Raw genomic sequence first — 26,288 nt, 5'->3', positions numbered from 1 at the left:
ATTGTACAATATACACTCTCCTTGGAAAAGGAGACTCCGAGAAACAGAGGACTCGAGAGTTTCCTTTTCTTAGACCAAAGAAGTTTCGTTATGATTCAGATTCATATAAGCCTCCCATCACCCCTAAAGGATTCTCTCAAAAACAGAAGGGACAACAGCAGCAAAAGCATCCCTTTCAAAGCATTCAAAGATGCTCTTACTGGGAAAGGGAAAAGCACTTCCTGGAATGCCTATAGAAATTGTTACTTCCCTTCTCCAATCTTTTGCATTGCAAAGACCTGCTGCTGCAAGGCTTCCAATTACCTGGTCCCTGAATAAGGTGTTTAGGCTTTGTCAGCCCTCAGTACAGTGGGCCCAGTACAACTACAGTAAACCCCAGTATTTGTGGGATCGTACCACAACCCCCACGAATAGTTAAAACCCCCTTCTAAAAATGCTTATAACTGCCTATCTTGAAAGTTCAAATACCAAATGTATACGTACAGTATCATCCTACATCAAATATACCTTGAATTATTATCCTATTACTGTATTAGTCTTTGAAATTATATTATTAATATCATTTCAAAGTAATCTAAACATTAGTACTTTTAAAAAAAATACACATACGTACTTCTAACCCTTCCAGCAAAAACAGAGTGAGTTACCACTACGACTTATTCAACCTTGTGCTGGCACAGGTAAAGAGAGAGAGAGAGAGAGAGAGAGAGAGAGTGAGTTTATCTCTTTAATCTGTCAGGAATGTTAATCCATTTCTCTTTACTGCCTGCTGGTATAGCGACTGACAACAAAAAAATTTATATGATTGTTTTTTGCCTTCCAAAGATGTATTACCTTTACTATACATTTTTAAAACACTATGAACACACACACAAACAATGTTAATACCAATTGGTTAAAGAGACTTACATTAGCAGTATTTCTTCCTGGGAGAGAGAGAGAGAGAGAGAGAGAGAGAGAGACTCACTCTTGCTGTCAAGTTATTTGACATATTTGACAGGTACACCTCCCCCCTCTCTCCAAAGCATTCAGGAAAGATTGGGAAATAGTTGAGTTAAAAAATTTACATAAAACTTTTCTTTAATGAATTAGTATTTTGCTGTTTACGTTAATACTAATATTTGAAAATTAGTAAATAATTTATATATGATACAAAACAAATAAACATACATAAATATTACATTTGCATAAAAATTCTCTCATCTCAGTAGAGAGAGAGAGAGAGAGAGAGAGAGAAAGTTAAGTATATCTTAGTTCAACCAGACCACTGAGCAGATTAACAGCTCTCCTAGAGCTGGCCCGAAGGACTAGATTTAATTTACATGGCTAAGAACCAACTAGTTACCTAGCAATGGGACCTACAGCTTATTGTGGAATCCGAACCACATTATGACGAGAAATGAATTTCTATCACCAGAAATAAATTCCTCTAATTCTTCACTGGCCGGTCAGAGAGTCGAACGCTGGGCCAACAGCGTGCTAGCCGAGAGCTCTACCCACTCCGCCAGTGAAGAACTGGAAGAGAGTAAGAGAGAGAGAGAGAGAGAGAGAGAGAAGGGCTGAACTAAGTATCTATTTATCTATCTATCCATTTCTCACATTCTACCCTTTGGTGAGAGAGAGAGAGAGAACTAAGAAAGGAAGGAAGTGAGAAATGATTTGACCACAGAGTGCAACATCTTTACCCTTGCATCAGAAATATCAAGTAATTTGACATATTTGACAGATTCACCCCCCCCCCCACTCCAAACCTTTGAGAAGACAGGGAAAGAATTTATATTGAAATAAAATCTTACTAATTCACTATATTTTCTTTACATTAATGTTAATATTTAATATTAATATTTGAAAATTAAAATAATATTAATTAATATTTGAAAATTAGTAATGTTAATATTAATATTATATATGAAAATTAGTAAATCATTTATTTATCATACAAAGCAAATAAACATATGCATGTATATCAATTCTCTTATCTCAGTAAGAGAGAGAAACTGAAAGGAAGGAGAAAGAGAGAGAGAGAAAATTATTGTTTTTTTATTTAATATTATTATTTAATCTTATTAAACTAATATTGATATTTGAAAATTACTGTAAATTATTATTTTATCATAAAATTTATATGTAGGTACAATACAGTATTTAGTCACGAAGATTATATGAAAATACAGAATATTGCTCTAAGAAAAAATCCATGAATGCATGAGATATCCCGCATAAATAATTTATAGATGGGTTCCACAGAAAGTCCTGCGAATCGCTGAATCCGCGAATCGTGAGAATGTGAATACGGGGTGCTTACAGTACAACTCATATGCTGCAAAAGGTGACCTTGACTGCTTTGGCATCAGGAGTTCTCCTAGTTTGGGACAATGCTACATCACTCAAACAGCTAACCATCATTTGTTATTGTCCCTTGGCCCATCATTCCTGGCCAAAAATGAGAACCCTTTAAAGAGGAAATCTCCTATACCAGGCAGTCCCCGGTTATCGGCGGGGTTCCGGTTCTAAGGGTGTGATGATAACCGAAAATCTGTGATTTCGGTGCTTTTTCGGTGATTTTCGGGGGTTATCAGCGCTGGAAAGCTCCGATTTTCAGTTATTGGCGCCTCTGTTAGGTCTGTGTCAGTGCCAATACCCAAATATCGGTGCTGATAAGCGGAAATCGGCAATTTTCAGCTCCAAAAATTGCTAATTTTCGTCACTAGACAAGGCCCATAAAACCGGATCGCTGTTGACCCGAGCCTGCCATTAACGGGGACTGCCACTGATGAGGAAGTTCAGTTTGTCGGACAAAACATTATGCGGTTCAGGCACTTAAGGTTGCCTAGAGGTCACGGCAGACATCCCAGGGGTCAATTTCGTAACGCCCTTGCACAAACAAACCACACTCTCTACATGGGCTGAGAATAATTTTAGTCTCCCTTATTAAAAAGATAGACCCCATTCCTTTTGTAAGTCGCATGACATCCGGAAAGTAAGTACATCGTTGGCTTTCTTCAGAAATGTTTCTTTCGGAGAAGTTGCCAAGTGTACTCACAAAGTGAGCGTGAAGCTTTTGCTTAGTATATTCTGTTGAAAGATTTCATATTTACTTGTACGGAAAATCTTTTAAAGTAATTACTGATCACCAGCCCTTAGTAAAAATTTTCAATAGTCCAACAGCAAAATTAACAGTAAGGTTACAAAGGTGGAATTTAAGATTAATGCCGCATGACTTCACAGTAATTTACGAGCCAGGGAAAAGCAATCCAGCTGATTATTTGTTTTAGCATCCAGTTTCACAGCCCTCCTTACACAAGGAAGCAGAAACCGAGGAGTTGTGAATTACATTATGACAAAAGCAGTACCAAAATCCTTAAGTTTAAAGAAAGTTGAAATGAAACCAAATTAGATAAGACTTTAGAAGGTCATAGAAACTAATAAGACCAACAAATGGGGTGTTATGAGGAAAGAAAAGAGAATGATAGGAGGTTCACAATGTTTTGCAGGATTAGGCAAGAGCTTTCTTTATGTATGGACCATGGTATAGTTTAATGGGATCAGGATTGTCATACCTTGTACATTAGAAGAGAAGGTGATAGATCTTGCTCATGTAGGACACCAAGGCATTGTTAAAACCAAGCAGCTATTAAGAGAAAAGGTTTGGTTTTTCAGAGATAGATGACAAGGTACAGCAGAGAATTAGAATTGTCTCCCATGTCAGGCATGCACACATGAAGACAGAGAGAGAATTTGTTTCCCTCAGTACTTCCAGATGGAGTATGGGAAGTGGTAAAGTCTATGGCATCAGCCACAGTGTTACCAGCATTAGAGAGAATTTTTAGTATTTTGGGGTTCCCAAGGTGTTGAAAAGTGACAATGGTCCTCCTTTTCAGGTTCTGGCTTTAAAATTTTAGTGAGGAACAAGGTTTTCACCATGGGAAAATAACACCATTATGGCTGCAAGCCAATGGAGAGGTAGAAAGGTTTATGCAAACCATTTTAAAGGCTGTCAGGACCTCTCAGTGTCGAAATATGAATTGGAAAAGTAATTTGAGTGCATTTCTTAAGAACTACAGAGCCACACCTCATAGCACATCTAAGAAGGGTCCAGGATCTGTAATGTTGAAAAGAAGTTTTAGAACATCCTTACCAGAACCAGTAAATGTAGATGAGTTTAACTTTGAAAAAGCTGATACTAGTGGAAAGATGAAAATGAAGAAAGATTTTGAAAAAAAGAAAAGGGAATGTCATAGAGATGTTAATGTAGAAGATAAAGTTTTAGTTAAAAACAGTGTTAAGGGTAAGCTTCAACCTCTATTTTTACCTGATCCTCGTACTGTAGTGTCAAAGAATAATAAAATGATAACAACTGAATATAATGGAAGGAAAGTAACTAGAAATTAATCTTTTTTTTTAAATTGCCGTCTCCTGACATCTGCCAAGCAAAACCTAGTCTTGTTGATAACCCTCAAATGTATGATAATAATGTACCATCACCTTGTAATAAGCGAACTCAGAGAGAAAAAGTGAAACCCCATTGTTTGAAAGAATATGTGACTTAATGTCCATTTCACTGTCATTGAGTTAATGTGTGACCTCGTGTTTGTCAAGGTTTGACTTTATTTTAGTGCTATTACATGTGTTATTTTGGGCATTCCTTTTCACCACTCGCTGCAGGCTATAAAAATATGATATAGATTGTGCTCTCAAGAATGATGTGTTGGTTTGATTTGTATATTTTGCTTTTTTAATGATTATGTCCATTTCCGAGGAGAAGAGGGATGTTGTTCTTAGAATGTGAGAGTCATTACTTTAGGTGACTGTGTGAAGTAGTAAGTTTGGGAGGCATTTGTTTAGAGGAAGAACTGCCAATATTCAGGTAACCGGCGATGTGTAAAAACTGACCAGAACTTCATTTGTACTTCCCGTATAGTCAAGTGACATTAAATGTTCAACAAATTTGCAAGCTTATCAGTGATTCCTCATTAGGCTAAGAAGATTTAATAATGAGTTCTCCAGTTCATTAAGCAATTCTGTTGTTATGAGGATAAGGCAACATTTAAAACATAAAACTTAAGCAATCTGCAGAGCTAACTTGAAATGAGCCATTTATTAACTAGACATTATTCTTGTCATAGAAAACATTGTTAAAGGCTCTAGATTCAGTTTATTTAAAATGCCTTGCTCTACCACACTGCACTACATATGAATGGCAGTCAGCTGTACCCTTAATACACCCCCAAGGTTCTGTTGGTACTGTCAAGCCAATATTTGATTGTTCCACAAAATGTCAGACTCATGTTTGGCAAGTATCAGATCTCTTCAGATGTACTTTCTGGCCATTTACTAACATAGCATTGCAGATTAAACACACACACTAGCATTGTAGATTAAACAATCTCTCTCTCTCTCTCTCTCTCTCTCTCTCTCTCTCTCTCTCTCTCTCTCTCTCTCTCTCTCTCTCTCTCTCTCTGCAAGTGTTTATGATGGTTATGGCCAATTTAAGTGTACAGTAATAGCAAAAACTGACCAGGCATTTTGTTTTTTCCATTTTTAAGGATGTATACCATAATTTTTTGGTTTTTGTTTGGATGGTAGTAAGTAGAGAAGAAGTTCTCAGACACCTTTAAAAGCATTTTTAATATTGCAATTCAGTACATTTTCAAAAACAAAGTACTGTAGTGTTTACATACTTCAACTCACTGTAAATTCATCTTATGACACATCAATCTCATATGTATATTTTCAGGAAGAGACACTCTCAGGCCCATTTTTTGCATGTTTAGTTTCATTTTAAAGGTGAAGGTCTATTCCAATCAAATTTTTCACTGGACTGCATTTCCTCATACATACTTCTGTCTATATTGGGGTTTACTCTGCCCTTTAATACATCACTGCTTGGAAAGCAAACATGAGATGGTTGTAAGTTATGTAAACTCCTGTAATGGTATTTTATAGTAATAGTACAGACTAGTTTTGACTAGAGAACTTGTTGTATTGTAGATCACATCTTGGTACCAATTGAAATGCAAGTTAAGAACTTGGTTTAGTGTAGACATGTTGCCTTGTGTTTACAGGGTTAAATTTGTGTAGTGTGCAAAATCTTGTCTTGATGTAAATTCAGTTACTGTGATGGATATTTGAGAGTAAAGTAATGTGCATATTCAGTAATATGAACTTTTGTATTTATATTTGAATATGAAACTCTTCTTGTTAAAGAAATTGTAATTTGACAGACCACCAATCAAGATTAGTTTGACTAATGAATAACACAGATTAATAAATATATCTCACTTTTCTTTTGCAGATGCTGCTCAAACGGATGCAAAGAAAGTTGAAGGTAATTTTCTTTTAATATTTTAACTTTGTGAAACAGTTTTGGATTCTGATATTGTAATCTGTAGGAGGACAAGGAAAGTCGAGATTTAATTTTGTCCTCTCTTGTAATTTTTTTGGCAGTAGCAGATACCTCAACATCTAATGGCATTCTGGGTGCTGTTGGTGGCATTGTTGATGAAGATACCAAGGGTGAAGAAAACAGATAGTGATGGTTTTATTGACTTGGACACTGATGACTGCTCTGACACAGCCTCCATTAGTAGTGGTGCTTCAACTGGGTCCATAGGTGAGTTCATATCTAAATGTTCTGTCATGCCAAGAATCTCTTATCAGGACAGTATACTTAACCTATTTTGATTCTGGCTGTTGCATGTTTTTCGCTTTTTGTGCTCATGTAAATTTGTGTACATATTCCTCTTAGTATATTTGAGTTGACAGAGTTTTGTGTCTTTTTGCTGAATAGTATTTTTGTGGTAATTTTGTCTGCCATTAATCTTTTTACTTTAGTCAGGAAAAGGGTTTAAACAATAATTGTGTTTGTTAGTGCATAGTATATTAACTGCTATACATTGTTTATGAAAAGTTTCTCTTAATATATATATAAAAGATACATTTTTCCTTAATTTTCTGTAACACCTGAAGATACCATTCGTATTGTATGCTTTGTGTGGTTGGAGTGTTGCAAATTGATACAGTTTTCTATGTTTTATTTTTCTCTTTTGTCATCGGCCATATTTTAACCAGACCATTTGAGCTTCAAATAAAACTCTCATTTTCTTTTGTGTGTGTGTGTGTGTGTGTGTGTGTGTAGTAGCAAACAAGTTTACCACCAAGTTTCTTATGTAGGCCAGGTTTGAAGGGAAAAAAGAGAAAGGAAATGATAAGGGGAAGGCAGAATCGAAGCAACCCATGAAGGAAGAGATAGACCTACCTCTTAAAAGTTAAAGCATATTAAAATCAAAGAAAGCAACAGCTGAAAGAGAGAATATTTGAAGAGAATAACTGACTAATTCATATGGACCTGTTCCTTTGATTTGGCCAGGATGTAGAGAGAATATTGAGTCCATCATCCTCATCATCAAAAGGTGTCCTTTCATGGAGTTAGATATGAAAGGAGTTCCTTGCACTCTCTTCCTTCTTGTGCATTTCTCTTCATTTTTCTTGTGGTTCAGGTCATCATCCATGGCCTTTGTGGTTTTCTGGCCCTTCCTGCCAGTCTTTATTCTGCTGCTTTCGTGTCTGCTACTCATATGTTCAACTGTTTCAGTCCCCTCTCATCACAAGTTCAAATTGTAGCAAAGCTTCCTCGTTTCTAATATGATTTTCCCAACACACTCCGGTCACGAATCTTAGGATTTTTTAATTACTTCTCTTCAAAACCCTTTCATTTTCTTCATCAATAGCCATTGCCCATGCTGCATTGAGTAATACAAGCATGATAATATAAGCACTTTATAGTTGATTATTCAGTTATTTTATATCTTTGCCTAACAGATATTTTGATATATGTCAGGTGAATTATACTTTTATTTTGTGTACTAATACATGAGATCTGTAATATCTGACATCGTTAAGCTGTGCTGGTTAGATGCAGTTGTGATATTAATTATTGTATCCCCAGTGATGTTACGCAGCAGTGCCAGTCGTTATTAGACAACTCTTTAACAACTTCCAATTGATGACAAAAAATCTCTCTCTCTCTCTCTCTCTCTCTCTCTCTCTCTCTCTCTCTCTCTCTCTCTCTCTCTCTCTCTCTCTCTCTCTCTCTCTCTCTCTCTCTCTCTCTCTCTCTCTCTCTCTCTCTCTCTCTCTCTCTCTCTCTCTCTCTCTCTCATTTTTAAAAAGAACTCATTAAGTGTCAGGGCAAAATTATCATTAGTCAGTAGGCTGATTAAGATTCTGACTATTGAGGCTTTATAAGTAATAGAGATTTTTATAAATACAAGGAACAAATCAAAGATATATAATTTTATTAACAGTTTTTTCATGCAAGCTCATCATTTATGATTAGGCACTTTCATGTCCATGAAATTGTCCCAGATGCTTCAATTCTTCTTGAAAAGAAAGGAAATGGGAGTTGTCATGCATGCACAGTATTACCAGCTAAGTTCCATTGTCATGTAGTTATGAGTGTCATTGCAAAAACCTGTAGAAAGATTGTCTTCAGCTTTAAGCTTGCCTGAGAAGTTTGGTCTGAAGGTTTACATGGAGGCATAGTAACTCTCCTCAGGGCTGATGAAAGTTCTCACCTCAGAGTTTAGGACCTTCCAAATAAGGAAGTAATCATCAGGTTCACACAGTTAATATTTAAGGAATGGTAGACCTATAATCTCATGTGACTGAGACTAACAGCTCCCTTATCCATCTCAGGTGCAAAGGAAGTCAGGAATCTGTGGAATTATTGACATTGATTGAATCAATACCTGTTTCACTGCACTAACTACAGATTGAGTTCCACATTGTCTCACAGAGGTTGTGGGTAGGATTTCTGCATGGCATTGAGATAGCTCCCTCGGCCTTTACCAAAAAAGCCTCCTGCCCCTGAGACAGGTGAAGGCTATTCTTTACCTGTGAGGGTTCAGCATTTCCATATTTTTGTGGAATCTGTAACATGGGAGCTTCCTGGGTAGATCTGTCAGAAGCGGCAGAAGGTTAGCAAACTTCTTTTGCTTTGGCCAAAGAGGATGTTCCACAAGGCTCCTCATTCATCTGGATGGAGCAACCATTCTAGGTGAATTAACTTCTCCTCCTGTGACTTTGTGACAATGTTGTTTCATACTGAAGCAGACCTCTGGACAATCTCTTTGACCTTTACCCAGATGAAAGTTGCCACTGCCTATGGTTCCTGATGTGTATCAATGTAGTTTCCAACCACCTTGCCTCTTACATGATGACCAGATACCTTCAGACTTGGAAATACTGCCTTATGCTCCAGACAGTCTATATGTAGCTCTCTCTGTTCAATTTCTATATATCTGCAGCTTGGAAATTTAGTGTGTGAGCTTCCTACCCATATCATTACGTCTGTAAAAAGCAGGACTACTGCCAACTACCCTGAGGCTCTGAGGATCCTGCCAAAAAAGAGGGCAATTGGGTGGCTAAGTAGTTGAGCTGCAGCTGATCACAACTTGTTCAGCTATAGCTGAAGAGAGCAAATCTTGGACCACCTTTAAGAGACTTAACTTTTACAGGCAGATCATTTTGCCTATCAACACCACATCTTGCCAGGAAGCTCTGGTCTCTGGAGAAACTGTAGTTTCATGGAAAAAGGCTCTGGATCTTGCTTTCTGCACTACTTGAGAAGCCATTGAAGTTACGAATGAAATTTTGCCAGTATTGACGTCATTACAGGCCAGTCACAAAGTACCAGAGGAACCTTATCCCTATCCTAATCCTGTTCACCCTTTGTTCCACCTGAGTGAGAGTTTTTGCAAACACCAGAAAGGTGGTGGCTAACCCAAAACATTTGTACAATCACCAAACAAATGAGAAAATAATGCTTTACCAAGGGGAGAGATTATTCTCATATTCTTGGAGGCAGTCTCGGAAACCTTGACATCTATAGACAAAGGGGTGCTAGTCATCCAAGGCCCACTCCTGTCAGTTAGCTGTGGTTAGGGACTCCCTCAGGACATATTCATACTATCTGCTTCCAAAATTATTAAGGTTCCAGAAGGAAGGGAAATGAGTCTCTTGCTACCTCTTGGGTCAAGGCCTCAGAACCCTATTTGACAGAGGTTTTTCTGAGTAGAGTTATCTTTTTTGTAGAAATAATTAGGTTATTTGGTTAATAATGGTATTACAAAAGGTACATGCAAAGAATTGCTGTTGTCACGTTCTGTGTTCAAAATTGTAAGATTCAGTCCCCTCAGATGATGTAGAACTGATACCATTAATGCAGGGAATCAGAGTGTACAGTAAACTCCCCGTATTTGCGGGGGATGCATACTACACCCCCCTGCGAATGGCTAAAATCCGCGAATACTTAAAACCCCCTCTAAAAACATTTAGAACTGCCTATTTTGAGAGTTCAAACACAAAAAAAAAATCTCTAAAAGTGCTTCTACCCGAGTATTTTAATAGTTTTATCACAAAAGTGCATTTAGTTATGAAAATTATATGAAAATACAGTAATTAGTGAATATTTCTCAGGGGAAAATACTGCGAATAATGTGCATCGTTCCACAGAGAAATCTGCGAATAGGTTTACTGTACAGCTACTTGCTGAATCTGGTCTTTTTGGCCAGAGTATTTGGCATCTTTATCTCTTAATCAGGAACAGTAGGGGGCTGTCTGTCTGTGGTTGGATACAGCTCTTATTCCAAGAAAGGAGTGAACTTTTTGCACCTCCATTGAGATTCCTTACATCTTTCATTCTCTTCTAGTGAGGTATTGTCCCAAGAGGATGTTGTGACTAGGTGTAAAGCAGTGCAGTGGTGTTGGGGGGGGCAGTGGGTTACCCTCTTTCCCCATAATTGTCCTTGTAAGCATCCTAAACATGAATGAGCACCAGGTTGTTAGAGGGTAACGTCTGTATACTAATACAGTCATACCTAAGTTAACAGATTTATTCCATTCCAGAAGGCTGTCCTTTAATGAGATTTTCCTTTACCTGAGTGAATTTTTTCCAGAAGAAATAAAGAATTGTATTAATCCATTCCAGATCTCCAAAAATACAACTGTCCTCATAAGCATCCTAAACATGAATGAGCACCAAGGTCTGCCCAGGTTGTTAGAGGCTAGCGTCTGCATGGTAATACAGTCATACCTAAGTTAACAGATTTATTCCATTGCAGAAGACTGTCCTTTAACTAGATTTTCCTGTACTGAGTGCATTTTTTCCAGAAGAAATGATAAGAATTGAATTAATCCATTCCAGATCTCCAAAAATACAACAAATAAAAGCTTTTGAACTCAACTTTAACAAGACTGACATGCAGAAATTATACAGAAAAAGACATCAAAAAATAAGTAGATGAAATATATAAAATAAAAAAATAAAGTAGATGAAATAGATCTAAATAAAAAAAAAATAAATAGATGAAAATGATCCAAATTTGTTCTCACTTTACCAGAAATTGAAAGAACTGGTGGTGAGAAGGTGAAGAGGAGAATGTCATATTTTGGAAGGAGCCCCTTCTATTGAAAAGAGCCAGTGACGTTTGCTTTTGCTTGCATTTTTGAAATGTTCTAAAATGGGAGATAACATTGTCATTTAGTAGGTGTGTAACAGTTTGCTACAGCTTTGTTGGGGTGGTATTTTTCAAACACCTTTGAATAGTGCTTTAGTGTAGAGCTTCATAAAGTTTGAAATGACTTGCTGGTACATGTGCTGGATGAGAGGAGTCATTAGGGTGCAAGAACCTCATTATTATAAAGTTAAACTCCAGCAGCAAATTGGCATCCAATTATGGAGGACAAGCAGGAGCATTACCCATAAAAAATATGGCCTTCAGAGGCATTTTTTCTCCTTGAGGTATTTCTTGATGGTAGGGCCAGCCACTCTATTTATCATTGCAATTAAATATTGCCTGATTACTCAAGCCTTATTGTTAGCCCTCCATATTACATCCGATTTATTTTTCATTACATCATGTTTTTTAAAACTCATGAGTTCTCTGAGTGGTAAACAAGTAAAGGCTTCATTTTAAATCCCTACTTGCATTTCTGCAAAGCAGTATAGTTAATCTGTCCTTCATTGGCTTGTACCCTGGTAGTGACTTCTCTTGGGTGGTATAAGTTCTGTTTGTCATTCTTCCAAAAGAGGTCTGGCTCATCAAAATTGAATCCTTTTCTTTTTTTCTTTAAATCTTCAGTTGAAATCCCGTAGGACAGAGTTAACAGAATATAAACTCAGAGGGCTCCAAAGGAAAATCAGTGTGCAGAGAGAGACAAGTTACAGGAAAAGATGGTTGATAAATAAATATGAGAAAAAAAATAAAACTGATGCACCTTAATTCAGGGGACATCACCAGTATGCATAAATGAATTTGCCCAAGAGGTGCAGAGAAACCCTCTTTAATACAGTATACAGAGCCATTCCATGGGCACTGCTAGGGAACTAAACCTTCCGCCTTTACATGGTGTTGGAATTCTCATACTTTTCAGCAGCATCTCTGTTGATACTGGCAACTTCCCCATGCCACACCACACTGTGTATTCCACTTCTCTTGAATTTCTCAAACCACCCATCCACCCATGACTGGCTTTGAACTCTTGAGTACTACCTTAATCCTTCCATCATAAGTTACTTTCATCGCAACATACCATACTGAACCTGCTTACTTTACGGATGTATAGTAATCCCTGCAGTATAGAGATTTCATAGGGAGTTGCAAGGATCTTAAGATTCTAAGGAAAGGGAGATGTGAACCTTCACTAAACAGAATTGACAATCTTGTGCAGCTGATTCCATCAGGGGACCTCTTTAATGCCACTCTGTGCAAGTTTTTATAGTGACAGGCTTCTTTATGGATAAGAGTACAAATGGACTGCTGTGAAGGAACTACACATCAGAATTGAATTTCAACAAACTTTGTGAAAAAAACAAAGAAAACTTCCTTATCTCCTTGCCCTTTGAGAGTTTGTAAAATGCTGGTAAAGTTATGAGTGTATGACCCAGCTGTTCCAGGCCCTATGTATATCTCATTTTGTCATATATTACAATTTTAATTATACCACTTCTTTCTAACAGTCATGTGTTTTCACAAGGGTTACTATAGAGAAAGTTAGTTTCTTTTCCCTTCAAGTTCATATTAAATGAAATGTGCAAGATATTGTAGATGTTAAACTGCTTTTGCTGTGTTACATGGAAGATATTTATTATATGAAAGATATTTATTATTTAATTTTGGATGCCTGAAATAAAAGAACAAAGCAGAAGAGAAGTAGAGGGCACATTCTTAAAAAATTTAGAACATTTCTCTTATGTTGGGGAACACTTGGCTGTAAGGGGGTTATTGGAAGGGTAATAAGAAAAAGAAAAGCACTGGCATTGATGAAATGAAAAGAGTTTGATAAACAAAGTTAAACTTTATAATGCTTGCTAAAGACCTGCCTTAGTGTACTGTATGTTCTGACAGAAATAGAATTTTGTTCATGAGACTTTTACTGCCAGATATATATATAGCTGTATTCTCGAAGGTCCGACAGAATTTCAAATTTGGCGGCACACGCAGTGGTCGGGTCAGGTGGTTAGTACCCATTCCCGCCGCTGGGAGGCAGGTATCAGGAACCATTCCCATTTTCTATTCAGATTTTCTCTGTCGCCGGACTGTCAACACCTGTTGTCAGTTCCTCCGCCTTTGGATTTCAAATTTGTTGTCACTTAAGTATTTTGGTTGTTTTTGGTATTCGACTGGATCTGTGACTTGGCATACGCTCTTTGTGGACCGTTTTGATTTTGCTTTTGACTTTTCTTATAATTAAGATGTCTTACCTCTAGCTATCGAGTCTGTAGCTTGGGTGAATGTAAGGTGAGGCTATCAAGACTTTGATAGTTCCTCACTCTTTATGTATGCTATGTAAGGGTGTTCAATGCTCTATGATAATCGTAATGAATGTGTGGGATTGTCTGAGGGTGAGTGGAAGAAATATGAAGCCTATATGCTTAAATTGGAGCGTGATAGGCTGAGGAAATCTTCCTCCTAGAGTGCATCCTTAGTTGGACAGTCAGGTTTTCTCCTACTAGTAACCCTGTAGTAATTTATTACTAACCCTGTAGTTTGTTGCTGCAGAAGGTAATTCCCTGGCTCTCGTGTGGAGTCAATGCGTGCTCTTGAAACTAAAGTGAATGCAATTCAAACGCATAGTGTTAGTGCTAGTGCCCTAGTGTTGTGGAGGGGCGTCAGATCGGGCCCCTATAATGCCTCTAGGCCTGGACCTCTGTCGAACTCCCAGGACCAGGGAGGGGGCATGTCGAAAGCCGCATGAGGGTTACGGGGCTTCCCACCGATCTGGCGTCCCTTTGGCAGGTCCTGATGACGCTACCCAGGCTGCCAGGGATCGTGGTGCTCAGGCACGCATCCTGAAGGATTGCTTCTCGTCCTCCGACACGTCCTCCCGCCACGGGGTTGGAGCTCTCGGTTGGACTCGCCCTCTTAAGAGAAGCTTAGAGGAGAGGACGCTTCACGTCCTCTTCCTCTAGACGTTGTACTCTTCCCGAAAGTTGCGTGGATATTCCTCTGCAGAAGAGAATAAAGTGTTTTTGAATGATCACTCTACTCGACCCCCCTGTCGCGCTAAGGCAAGGGCTAGAGCTTCTTCCCCTGTGGAAGGAAGTATACGTCTCTCGCCCTTTTCCTTCTCTCAGGTTCATCCCTTCTCCCGAGAGAGTGGCTTCTCCAACGCGTAAGATTTTGTTGGGTTTGCAACAACAGCTGGATGCTCTCATGAACCTTTCAAGAGTCGAATCTGCCTGTTAAGAGGTACAGACTTTCACCTTCGTCTCCTGCTTCGGGAACGATACAGAGCGTCTGTCGTCTAGAGAGAGTGTTTAGTGGCTTCATATTCGTCTTCCCGAGTTTGGTGTTGGCCTTTTCTCTCTGTGTCGCGCCAGGAGCGCGTCTTGCTCTTCGTGCGCTTCTCACGCTTCACGCGCCTCACCTTGGCCTTCGCTCGCCAGCCATGACGCGCGGCGCCACGCTGTAACTCTCTTCTAGTACTTGCCACGGAGCCTCTCGGCGTCCACGCCATGACGCTCCGCGCTCGCTTTGCCGTATAGCTTCAAGTCTTGTGTTGACGCCGCTCCAGTTGTTCATCATGTCGCACAACTACCCTCTTCAACATCTGATGTCCTTCTTAATTTAGCCAGTACTTGCTTCGGCAGTACATATACTAAAATTGAACGATACAGAGAAGATTAGCATGGCTCTTGCGCAAGGATGACACGCTAATCGTGAGGCGTTCCACATTTTTATGTTTACTATCGCATACTCTAGTTGGCGTCTTTTCGTTGTGGGAGTTCCGCTTACGTATCGGCGATCGGAACTACTTTCACCACTCACTCAAGACCCGCCAGCTGCGGAAGAACATCCTCTTCGTCACAGCCTTTGTATGAAGAGAAACTTCTTTCGTCTTCTTCTTCCTCTGATTATCAGACTCTGGCTTTTTCTTAAGGATCTGTTTCCTGAGACTTTTCAACCGCCGCTCCTCTCTCCACCTTCGCAGTTGTCTTTGTCTTAAGGGCGTTTTGAAAAAAATCGAAATAAAATTTTCTGGGATATTTTATATATGGCATCATACATATCCTGACTATCTTCTCAGAAAGTTTTATTTAAAAGTTCGCCACAGTTAGAAGTTATAAACAAAACAGTAACCTATCATAGTCAAATTACATTTTTCATATAATGTAATGATATTGTCAGTATATCGGTGGTAATTTCCTTTTAGCTATGAAATAATATCTAATGCGATCTATGGCAACCCTGTGGACATAGTGCGCATCAACGAAAAGACAGGATTGCCGCAGGGCAGTCAGTGGCAGTCAGTCAGTAGCAGCTCAGAGCTTGACTAAGTAAGGCGTCGCGCTGGCCAACCTCAGCCGTGTTTTGACACTCGCTTCATTTAGCTTCATTTAGCGAAGTTATATTACTTTGCAGGTCTATTTTTGGCTTTTCATTATGTCATAAAAACATCAAACTGTGTAACGGCAAGCAAATAAATACACAGAGAAGCAAAAAAAAAAAAAAAAAAATCGTTTTTCTCAAAACTAAAGTTATCGACATTCAAACTGCATCTCCTTCATAACGCTTTGCACCGATCTCAGATACAAAAAGTAAACGAAAGCTAAATGTTTGCATAACAAAGGGGCTTCCATGGGAAGCAACACGAGACCCGCACCACGAGGAGAGAGTTTTTCCCGAAGGAATGTCACTTCCAAGAGAGGTAGCAAGTGACTCCCTTCATCTCCAGACTCCCTTTGCAACCAGGCTTCATTTTGCACAAGCCTGGAAAGAGTGAGGGGGCAGGCGTTTGGTCCTTCCTACTGTTAGAGAGAGGTTACTTGATTCCCTTCCTGTCTCCTCTTTTTGTTTTTGTTTCCCAACTGCCTTCCTGTCAAACAGAAAATTGTTTGACCTGCTCGAACAGATGTTCGAGCGGAGAGCAGTGGAACAAATCTTGACTCGGTGTTCCCGGGATTTTTACTACAGATTGTTTCTAGTCCCAAACTTTCAGTAGGCTGGAGACCCGTCTTGGACGTCAACAGGTCGAACAACTTGGTCCGAAGGAAAAAGTTCAAGATGGAGACCTCGCAGTCAATACTAGGAGCCCTTCATCCCGGGATTGGATGGTATCTTTGGATCTCCAAGATACTTATCTTCACGCCCCAATTCATCCACGTTCGGTGAAGTATCTCAGGTTGTCTTGGGGCTAGACGCCAGTTCAGGGCTCTCTGCTTTGGACTCTGCACAACAGCCATACCACGTTGAAAACACCGCTTCGTCCGATCAGCGAAGTTAAGCAACGTTGGTCTGGTCAGTACTTGGATGGTTGACCGCCTGGGAACACCAGATGCTGTTGGCGTCACATTTTGCTCGAGGGTGTTTACCGTCTCATGAAAACGCGTTGCGATGCAGTTGCATCTGTCGCACGTCAGGATCTCACTCTACGCCGGACGACTGGTTGATTGGCGCCGTCGGCGAAGGTATCTGGAGGACCTTCAGTTGACTCTGCAACTCGTGAAGTCCCTGGGACTTCTGGTCTGTGGAGAAGTCGCAGCTGATCCCTCACTGTCCATTGTGTCTGGGAATTCAGATCTATTCAGCGGCTTTTATAGCGTCTCCGTCGCAAGAACGGCAACTTCTATGTACTGAAAAAGTTTCGGCCTTCTTGGAAAAGGAAACATGCTAGGTGAAGGAAGGAATGAGTCTGCTGGGGACCATTTCCTCGCTGGAGAAGTTTGTTTTCTGGGAGTCTGCATCTCAGGCCTCTTCAGTTCTTTTGTTGGAGAACTGACAAAGCAAGGAAGACTTGAAAGAGGAATTGAGAATTCTTCCTTATATAAAGAAGATCTGTGGTGGTGGCTCGATCCAACGGAATTGCAGAAAGGGATCTCCCTCAAGCTTCTGAACCCCAACCTAGTGTTGTTTTTCCGGACGGGTCGTCAACAGGTTGGGGGCAACACTAGAGGGAGAGGAAGTGTTAGGAACCTGAGAGAGGAACAGGTGTCCTGGCACATCGACTTCAAAGATTTGGCGGCTATCTTTTAGCTCGCCAATTCTTGAGGTCCAAGTTTGCAATCGTGTAGTTCTAGCAAACTCGGACAATACTACTTGTTCCTGTTCAGCCTTGCAAGAGAGATTATTCTTTGAGCCTGTGCTCGCAACATTTCGATTCTCACAAGTTTTGTTGCAGAGGTCGAAAATGTTCGAGCAGACCTGCTCTGTTGGCGCCATCAACTCCTGCCGAAGGAATGGACCCTTCATCAGGAGGTTTGCCAAGATTTTTGGAAATTTTGGGGTCGCCATCTTGTGGATATTTTCACGACCTCAAGAACAGCGAGGCTCCCTCTATAAAGCTCATCTGTACTCGGCCTGGGGCAGTTGCGATAGTTGCTCTTCCCTGGGATTGGACGGAATAGATGTTTACGCCTTTTCCCCGTTCTAAATTCTGGGAGAAGTCATACGCAAGTTCGCGGCCTCACAAGGACGAGGATGACTCTCATCCCCACGTTTTGGCCTTGAACCACTGGTTCTCGGAGTTTCTCTTCTGGTTGGTAGACGCCCGAGGACCCTTCCTTTGAGAGCAGACCTGCTCATACAAACCCACTTCACGAGATATCTTTGAATCTCCCGCTCTGAACCTGACTGCTTTCAGACTATCGAAACTTGGTCAGAGCGAAGGGGTTTTTCTGGCCAGGTGGCACGGGCCATCGCTAGAGCCAGAAGTTCTTCATCTAAAGGATATATCTAGCGAAGTGAGCAACCTTCAAAGGTTGGTGTAGAAAGAAGGGCTTTTCCTCTTCCTCTATCACTGTGAGCCAGGTTGCGGATTTTCTCCTTTACTTAAGAGAAAAACTCGATATAGCAGTTCGACTATCAAGTGTTATCGAGCATGCTTTCGATTGTATTCAGACACAGAGGATTAGCTTTGTCTGACAATAAGGACCTCCACGATCTTCGAGCTCTTTTCAAGACATCCAAGGTTCCTCAGCTGATTTCCCCTGCTTGGAACTTGGACGTAATGCTCAAGTTTTGATGTTTAGTCCTTTGAGCCTCTCCACTCTGCATCTCTTAAGGATGTTACTTCGAAACGGCATTCCTCGCGGTAAGAGAGTGAGAGAAGTTCGAGGCCGTCATGTGGGCTTCAAGGAACACAATGCTGTCTATTCTTTAAGCCCTAAGTTCTTGGCTAAGAATGATAGGTCTTCTAACCCTTGGCCTAGACACTTTGAAATTAAAGGTTTAGCAGACCTTATTGGACAGGAACCTGAGGGAGTTCTATGTCCAGTTAGAGCTCTCAAGTACTACCTTAAAAGAACACAGGACACTCGTGGTCCATTGGATGTTTTATGGTGTTCTGTGAGGCAACCAGTTAAACCTATGTCAAGAATGCACTGGCATTCTTCATTAGGGACGTCATTAAGGATGCACACTCTAGTTGTGACGACTCCAACTTCAAGTTGTTGAGAGTTAACGCTCCACGAGGTGAGGCAGTTGCTACCTCCATGGCGTTCAAGAAAAATATGGTACTCAGTGACATTTTTAGTGCCACATTTTGGCGAAGTCAATTGGGTGTTTGCCTCACACTCTTGGCAAGATGTTTAGGTAGCATACGAAAATTGCTTTTCGCTGGGACCATACATTGCTGCTTCAGCAACCTTGGGGACAAGGGGGTAACTCTGATCCTATCCCTTTTTTAATTGTGTTTTGTGGTTGTTGGGTCGACTACTGGAGGCAGTCTTCCCAATCCTTTTGCAAACTAACGCTTTAGGTGTTGGTTAGGTGGTTAGTAATGCTCTTTTGTCCTCTTTGTATGGGCTATGATCTAGTCACATTGTGGTCACGCCCGTTGACAGATCATCTAGAAGTCGCCAGCTATATAGGTCACTACCTCGCTGGGGTCTCTAGTAAAGCAGAAGCAGACTAGAGTGACAGTAACCACTCAGTCAGCTACGCTATCAGATAAGGAACCAAAATAATTTTACCAATAATTGGTTTTTTTCCTAATTCTTGGCTGTCTCTACCCTCCAAGGTGGTATTCAGCTATATATATATCTGGCAGGTAAGTCTCATGAACAAAATGATATTTTAATGATAAAATAAAGTTTGTTCATACTTACCTGGCAGATATATATATTTATATTGCCCTCCTCCTCCCCTCAGGAGACAGTGGCGTTAGAAAATCTGAATAGAAAATGGGAATGGTTCCTGATACCCGCCTCCCAGCGGCGGGAATGGGTACTAACCACCTGACCGGCCACTGCGCAGCCGCGAAATTTGAAATTCTGTCGGACCTTCGGAGAATACAGCTATATATATATCTGCCAGGTAAGTATGAACAAACTTTATTTTATCATTAAAATATCATTTTGAAAACGTATGGCAATTAAAGGCTAAGATCTATGGCTGGAGTGTGGTGATCGGGAGCTCTTGTTACAGAAGTAGAATTGGTAGTTAGATTTGGTGTCCAGCAGCTGGTTAATAGACTGAGATGGTGTGGTCATGTAATGAGTAGCAGATAAAGGAAATCATGGGATGAGACCAGTAGTGACCCCTGAAAATCATGAAAAATGGTAGAGATGAAGACCTAGACCAAATGGAAATTAAGGTAGAAAGTGCATAAGGGAGAGGAGAGCAGAAAGAACACATTTCATATCTAACCTCGAAAAGGGAGATTCAGATAAAGTTGATTGATGTTGATGATGATGATGATTATATATTTAGTGAGTTATTCTCAAGGTGTTAAAGCAGTTTCAGCCAGAAACATAAGTAGAGTTTCTCTCCTTACTTATAGGGCTATACTATGGATCAGAGACAGAGGTGTTAGCCATCAGTTTTAAATGTTGTTATTGGGGTCTCGAGAAATAAATAACTGATTTCCCACTCCAGATGGTACTACATACCCAAACCTGTTGATACTTGTCTTACCTCAATTTTAGTTTTGTTTTTCACTTTCACAGTTGTTTAACTGCTTGATGTATCACCATTGCTTTCAGTAATCCAGTAATTTTACAACCAGCTTTGAGTAAGTGAAAGATTCAGGTGCTTTTCTGAAGCCTCATATTAGTGTTAATGTATTCCCCCTAAGTATATTTTTTACAATATTGAACTGATCTCAGTTAAATGAAGCCAGTAGTTTCTTACTTATGTTTCATAAAATAGGCCACTGAACTTTTATCTACAAATTTGGTTGTTATTATAAGCCCTCTTTGGTTCAGTTGATTCCATGGACTGTGTTAACCAATTTTCACCTACTGTTTGTCCAGCCAGTTACCTGACTGAATGAAAGCTAAGTTGTTACCCTTGTTATCTCCTGCACGCAGTATTTTGTGTCAGAAAACTAATTCCTGTTTCTGAAGGGCAGGAGCCATATGAGCCATGCAGAATCTTTGTTTTCAGTTTCGACATTATGAGCCAATTTTGCTATCACTTTCTGGGATCTTCCATGTACTAATTTCATTTAATACGCTAGCTTGTTTTTTCATCTCTTGAATCCTCTTCCTCAGAGATTTTTTTCTGGAGCATGTCAGTGAGAATAGCAAAAAAAGTATTGGAAAGCCTCATTAAGCAAATATTAGTACTTTATCAAACAGGATCTAGAGCTAAAACAATTGCAAATATATGAGAAGAATTTGATATAAATATTGGTGCCTATCAAAGAGGAGCTCATAGTTATTGTTTATCATAATACTGGAGGAAGCTATGGAAAGGCAGAGAAAATGAAGCTTTATTGTTTCCCTTAGTATCACAGAAAATGACGCCCCTTGGAACTTCTATGAGCAAATAGGCTGTTGTTAAAAATTAACTCAGGAGTTGTTATAGGAATGCTTATAATGTGGAAGATTACATTGTAGGAGAAATTTGAAAATGATTGTATGCTAAACCAAGTTTATGATGATTGCAAAGTATAACAAAGGGAAATGTCTGATTTGGAAAACTTGCCATATTGATACTGATAAGAAGTAAAGAAAAATCCATATGGGAAATGACTGTTTGGATGTTGAGGGAGAGGTGAAAAGATGACTACCATACTGTTCTGTGTATTGAGAAAAAGAGCAGCAGCAACATGGATGAAACGGAAAAAGATAGCTGGATTACTGGTAAAGGGTACCAGGTAAAAAAAAAAAAGGCTTTTTTTTCATGCAATGGAGGGTTGGGTTACAGAGAAACTTGAGATTTTAAATTGTCACCATGAAATGCAGAGTTGTGGTTGGGGTGCATTTGTGTGATCACATCTCTAATTGGGAAATTGCTGAGAGTTGTGCCAGCAGGCTTGAAATCAGTCTTTCTGAGATATCAAAGATTGAGATGGTTGGGGCATGTGGTAAGATAGGAATAGTTAGTCAGAAAGTAACAGGATGAAGACTATTAATTCCTAGAAATTCATGAAGAAAGGGCAAAGAGAAATACCTAGATCAGTTAGGTTTTATCCAGCTTGGAAAAGAGAAGAGACCAAAGAGAACACATTACACATTTAACTTTGTAAAAGGAGTAGTTGACAAAAAACAAAGGGGTAATGGTAATGATGTTTGGAAATCACACTTATAATCAAAAAGACCTAATCACGGATGACAACTGTCATTGAATTTTAACTTTATTTTTAGTATTCAAAGTCTTTATAGTATTAGTGTTGGCGTTGCATAGTAAATTTTTTGTTGTTGACACTTTTCTGTAACCTTATCCTTGAACTTTCACTTCCATGCAAATGTTTTGTACTGATCTTTTTAGAACCAGTACAATACATTTAATTTTGTAAGTGTAACTTGGAATGTGCCACCTTGAGCATTTTCTTTAGAATTTTCCTATATTTATTTGAGTAGTTGGGGTTATTGATGCATTCAATCCAAGACTTTCTGATGAAGCACTTATTGAACTGATTCTTAAATTTGTGTTATATTATCAGAATCCCATTAATTATATGGTGCCTTATTTCTCTGGATTGGGAATTCCTAGTCCATCATCATCTCATATGTTCAAGGTTGAGAGGCTTCTGCTGCACATCCCCAGACCTGTATATGATGTTCACTTCTCTCCTTGCTTCTGAGAAACTTGAGAGTCAACATCGTAGCTGTTACCAGAGTGCCTTTGTAGAAGTTAACCATTTTATTGTCATTATTTTCATAAGTCATGTCGTTGCTGTGATTTTCTTTTATTGGTATTAACTTCTTTGTGTTTGAGTATGTTTATTGCATTATTTGCCCATGGTTGGTGTGTGTTTTTAGTTGTCAATGGTAGCTTTCTCTTATAGTTTAATTACTTAATTTTTCCATGGCTAGTGTGTAGTTAGGATGTGTCACTGTTAGTCTTTCTCTAATAGGGTTACTGCAAGTATTCACTTAATTTTACTTTAACATACTGATATGGTTGTAGCTGAAGGGTATGGGAACTTACCTTGGGCAGGCGAAATCTGATTCTAATAATGGGCTCAGTTAAAACCATATACAAAAGGAGTTCAGCTGAGGGCCTTCTTCAAGGGGGAAAGTTATTAGGTAAACACTTAGGTTTCACTTAATTCATTGTATTTACATTAGAAAAAACACACATCAGAGAATGGAAGCATAAATAAAGACAGGGGACAAAAGTTCTGTCATATAATAAGATTTACAAAGAAATGGTTAATTCTCTGAAGAAACTCAAAGGGACCCGCTCAAAGGGGCATGAGGGGAGAAAGAGTAGTGGTTATGCCACTCACGCACACAAGATGATAACAGGTCCACATCAGGCTAACTCCTATTTGCAATCGAGAGCACACATAGTTACTTAGCTGCAGTAAGGCGCTTTGATCAAGGAATTGAGGAATTGCACAGAAGGTGCCTAAAAAAGGACTCGAATACGATAACTGTAATTTTACACAATTATGTTTCACTTTGTTCACTGATTCATAAATTAACATAACTTAAAATAAAAGCAATACAGGTCTCGTTGTAGGGATATTGCGCTATGAAAGGGAATGAAAAAATAGGAAAAGATTTAAAGGGATGTGACTGACATAAGAACCTTGGCTTTGGTACATTACCTTCTTTGGGAGATGGATTCCTCATCTTCGGGGGACACCAGCAAAGGGAGGGTAGTGCGAAAGGACTCACTACAAAAGTTACTTATGGCTCTGGACAGCCACATGGGACAGCAAAAGTGTCCTAGTTAAGTTCCAGCATCTTCTAAGCTTCTTAGCCACCTAAGCACCGGAGATACGATCTCACTCCTTGTAGGTGGTGCTGGCTGTCAGCGTGACCACGTTTCTATGAGGGTCTCGTACATGTTGTATGGGGCATCTTAGCCCAGGTGTCCAAGATGGCGCCAGTCACATGGAGTTGCTTTCTCTTTTGACTGAGGCGGGATTAGCATCTCCGACAGAAGAGCACCTGAAATCAAGGTTTTTGGGCAGCCGTTTGGGCAAAGAAGGGATTAAGGGCTCACTCAGCAGGGTAGTGTTGAGAGGAGTCAGTAGGTGCAAATTTTGCCCACCGGTAACTTTACTGTTGAAATTAAAACAATAGAAATTGTTTCAATAGAACGTAAAACGTTCTGATATTCTGTCTTACTCTACTAAATGGAGGGTGAGATGGCATGTGCCAGGTTTACCTCATTACAATACTTTTTGTTTATTGTTATTTTGCATTGTTTTTTGTTTTCATTTTGCTCTTTAGTTTTCCCTCTCCCATTTGGCTGGGTAACTTCAATTATGTATGGCCAATGTTATTGTAACATTTGCTTTTGCATAGTTTTCAACTTGACCTGCTTGATGGGCATTATGGGGTACAGTCTGACCTCTTGAGAGAGAGAGAGAGAGAGAGAGAGAGAGAGAGATCACTATTGTCCTAAGTTGTTACACCAACAGATATCCGTTTGCAAAAGTAAAAGAATTGCAGTTGTATTGATAATAATGATCAATATAAATTTATTTTATTTTTATTTATGGAAATTAGCAAATTTTTAACAAGTCAACAATTGTAACACAGTTCTTAATAAATGTGTTTTAAGTTGTGGCAACTAACATTGGCAAACAGCCATTGCCCGATTTGGTTGTTTATGTCAGTACTTGCTGTTGTTTATTGCACACAGTAGTAAGTGGTTCTTAATTATAAGAAATACAGTAGTAATGAATTCCTAGACAAGCTACAAATAGGGTAAGCCTGATTGGATGTATTCACATTTAACCAAATGGACTTTTGCTTCTAGGCCTATTTATTAGCCAAAAGCTAACTTAGATATAGTAGCGCACCGAGATAATGGACCTTGGTTATATCATACTTCCAGTTATATTGGTCTGAAATGGAAATATCGATTTGAGGGTTTTCATCTCTGGATTGAGCCTATGCTAATTTCATTCATTTTTATTTGTTAATTTACTCAAATATTTTCCATGTTTATTGTACAGTTAGGTAAAATTTGATATTTGTTACTGTTTATTAATTTACATTGCTTTCAACTCAAAACATTGGGGCGTGCATTCAATTAAAAAATAATTATGCTAAAGCTTTACTGTCCTGCAGTTTACATTGGTAATAAAGTTTTTATCTTACTTTACGGTACTGTTTGTTTATATAAATATATGCTTATAGCAAAAAGAAAAAAACAGAATGGTACTGTGAGAGAAAACAGCTATACTTGCATGTACAGTACAGGGTAACTTGATTAGATGTCACACTTCTGTAAGACATTTTTTTAATTTGTATTATACAGATATTTTGCTGTGTTTACATTAATATCAATATTTTAAAATTAGTAGATCATTGTTATAATCATTTCAGGGGTGTATATACTTAAGAGTAACAGATGCAGGAGGGTAATGTAAGATGACTTTGGGTGCTTTGGGATGATGGTTTGGGGTGTATTTTTGTATGAAATGATATTAAATTGTTTTAGTATGATTTTAAGTGTATTTTTGTTTGAACTATTAAGCTAGGCAGTGAACTGTTAAAATAGGCAGTCATAAGCATTTTACAGTAGTGTAAGGGGTACAGGTTTTAAGTATACTGTACTTGTTTTATAGCAAAAACACACATTCACGTAGATATACAATGATATATCTGGGTTTCTTTATAGTGGTGTAGGGTCAGGACGCTATAACCCCTTGTCACGTTGGCTACTGTAATATGCATTATCAGTGGTATCTACCAGAAATAGAGACAGATAGAGAGTGAAATCATGTTTTGGAACAAAATTTGAAGGATCACATGATACATGAGTATGTATGTAAAAATACGGTTCCTTTTGGTGCTGTATATTTTGAGTTTTCTAGAATGTTGAAATAAATTGTGCTTGTGTACTGTATGTATGGAGTAGAGCTTCAGGTCCAAAATTTAAAAAATTCAAAATTTTAACTTTTGTTTGACCACATCGAACAAATGGCAGCTGTTTGAGAAAAAAAAAATGCAGATTAACTTTTTAAAGTTATGTTCTTTGTACAGAGTGCCCTGTTACTGATGGGTCTCTGATTTTTCCTGAATTTAGGAATTTGCAATTTTGTGTCTTTGCCTTATCAGTAATTTATTTTTTAGTGAGTGCTGGCCATTGAGTGTTATGTGTACTCTGTAGTGTTGTGTAGTTATCCTTTTTGTTTGCCCTTCTATTTCTTGTCAAGGTCTCCTAGAGCAAGCTTATAGCTTGTATATTTTTTTTTACTTGATTAGGACCCTTGGTTTTTGTGTCTTGTCTCGTTGGGGTAAACAGTGTTCACTTCAATCACATGATACATGTTGTACTGTAATTGTTCTGTGAATCAATGGTTTGTCTTTGCCCAGAAAAGATCATATAAGTTCTGTATGCCAGTCTTCTATTAATGTCTCTTTGGACTCT

The 26,288-nt window shown here is 39.0% G+C and overlaps 1 non-coding gene and 2 pseudogenes across 1 annotated transcript; all 3 read left to right on the top strand.

Moving 5' to 3' along the window:
* LOC136833858 ((E3-independent) E2 ubiquitin-conjugating enzyme UBE2O-like) overlaps positions 1–26,288 on the top strand; it is a 189,212-nt pseudogene that overhangs the window by 57,768 nt on the left and 105,156 nt on the right.
* LOC136834011 (U6 spliceosomal RNA) lies at positions 15,139–15,243 on the top strand. The gene has a single exon (XR_010851645.1). It is a non-coding gene; the product is annotated as a U6 spliceosomal RNA (small nuclear RNA).
* LOC136834006 (5S ribosomal RNA) lies at positions 16,736–16,851 on the top strand (annotated as a pseudogene).

The sequence above is a fragment of the Macrobrachium rosenbergii genome, chromosome 52 (genome assembly GCF_040412425.1).
Source record: "Macrobrachium rosenbergii isolate ZJJX-2024 chromosome 52, ASM4041242v1, whole genome shotgun sequence".
In the NCBI taxonomy this organism is placed as follows: Eukaryota; Metazoa; Arthropoda; class Malacostraca; order Decapoda; family Palaemonidae; genus Macrobrachium; species Macrobrachium rosenbergii.
The sequence above is the reverse complement of the archived record's forward strand: the minus strand, read 5'-3'. Positions and strand labels throughout refer to the sequence as shown.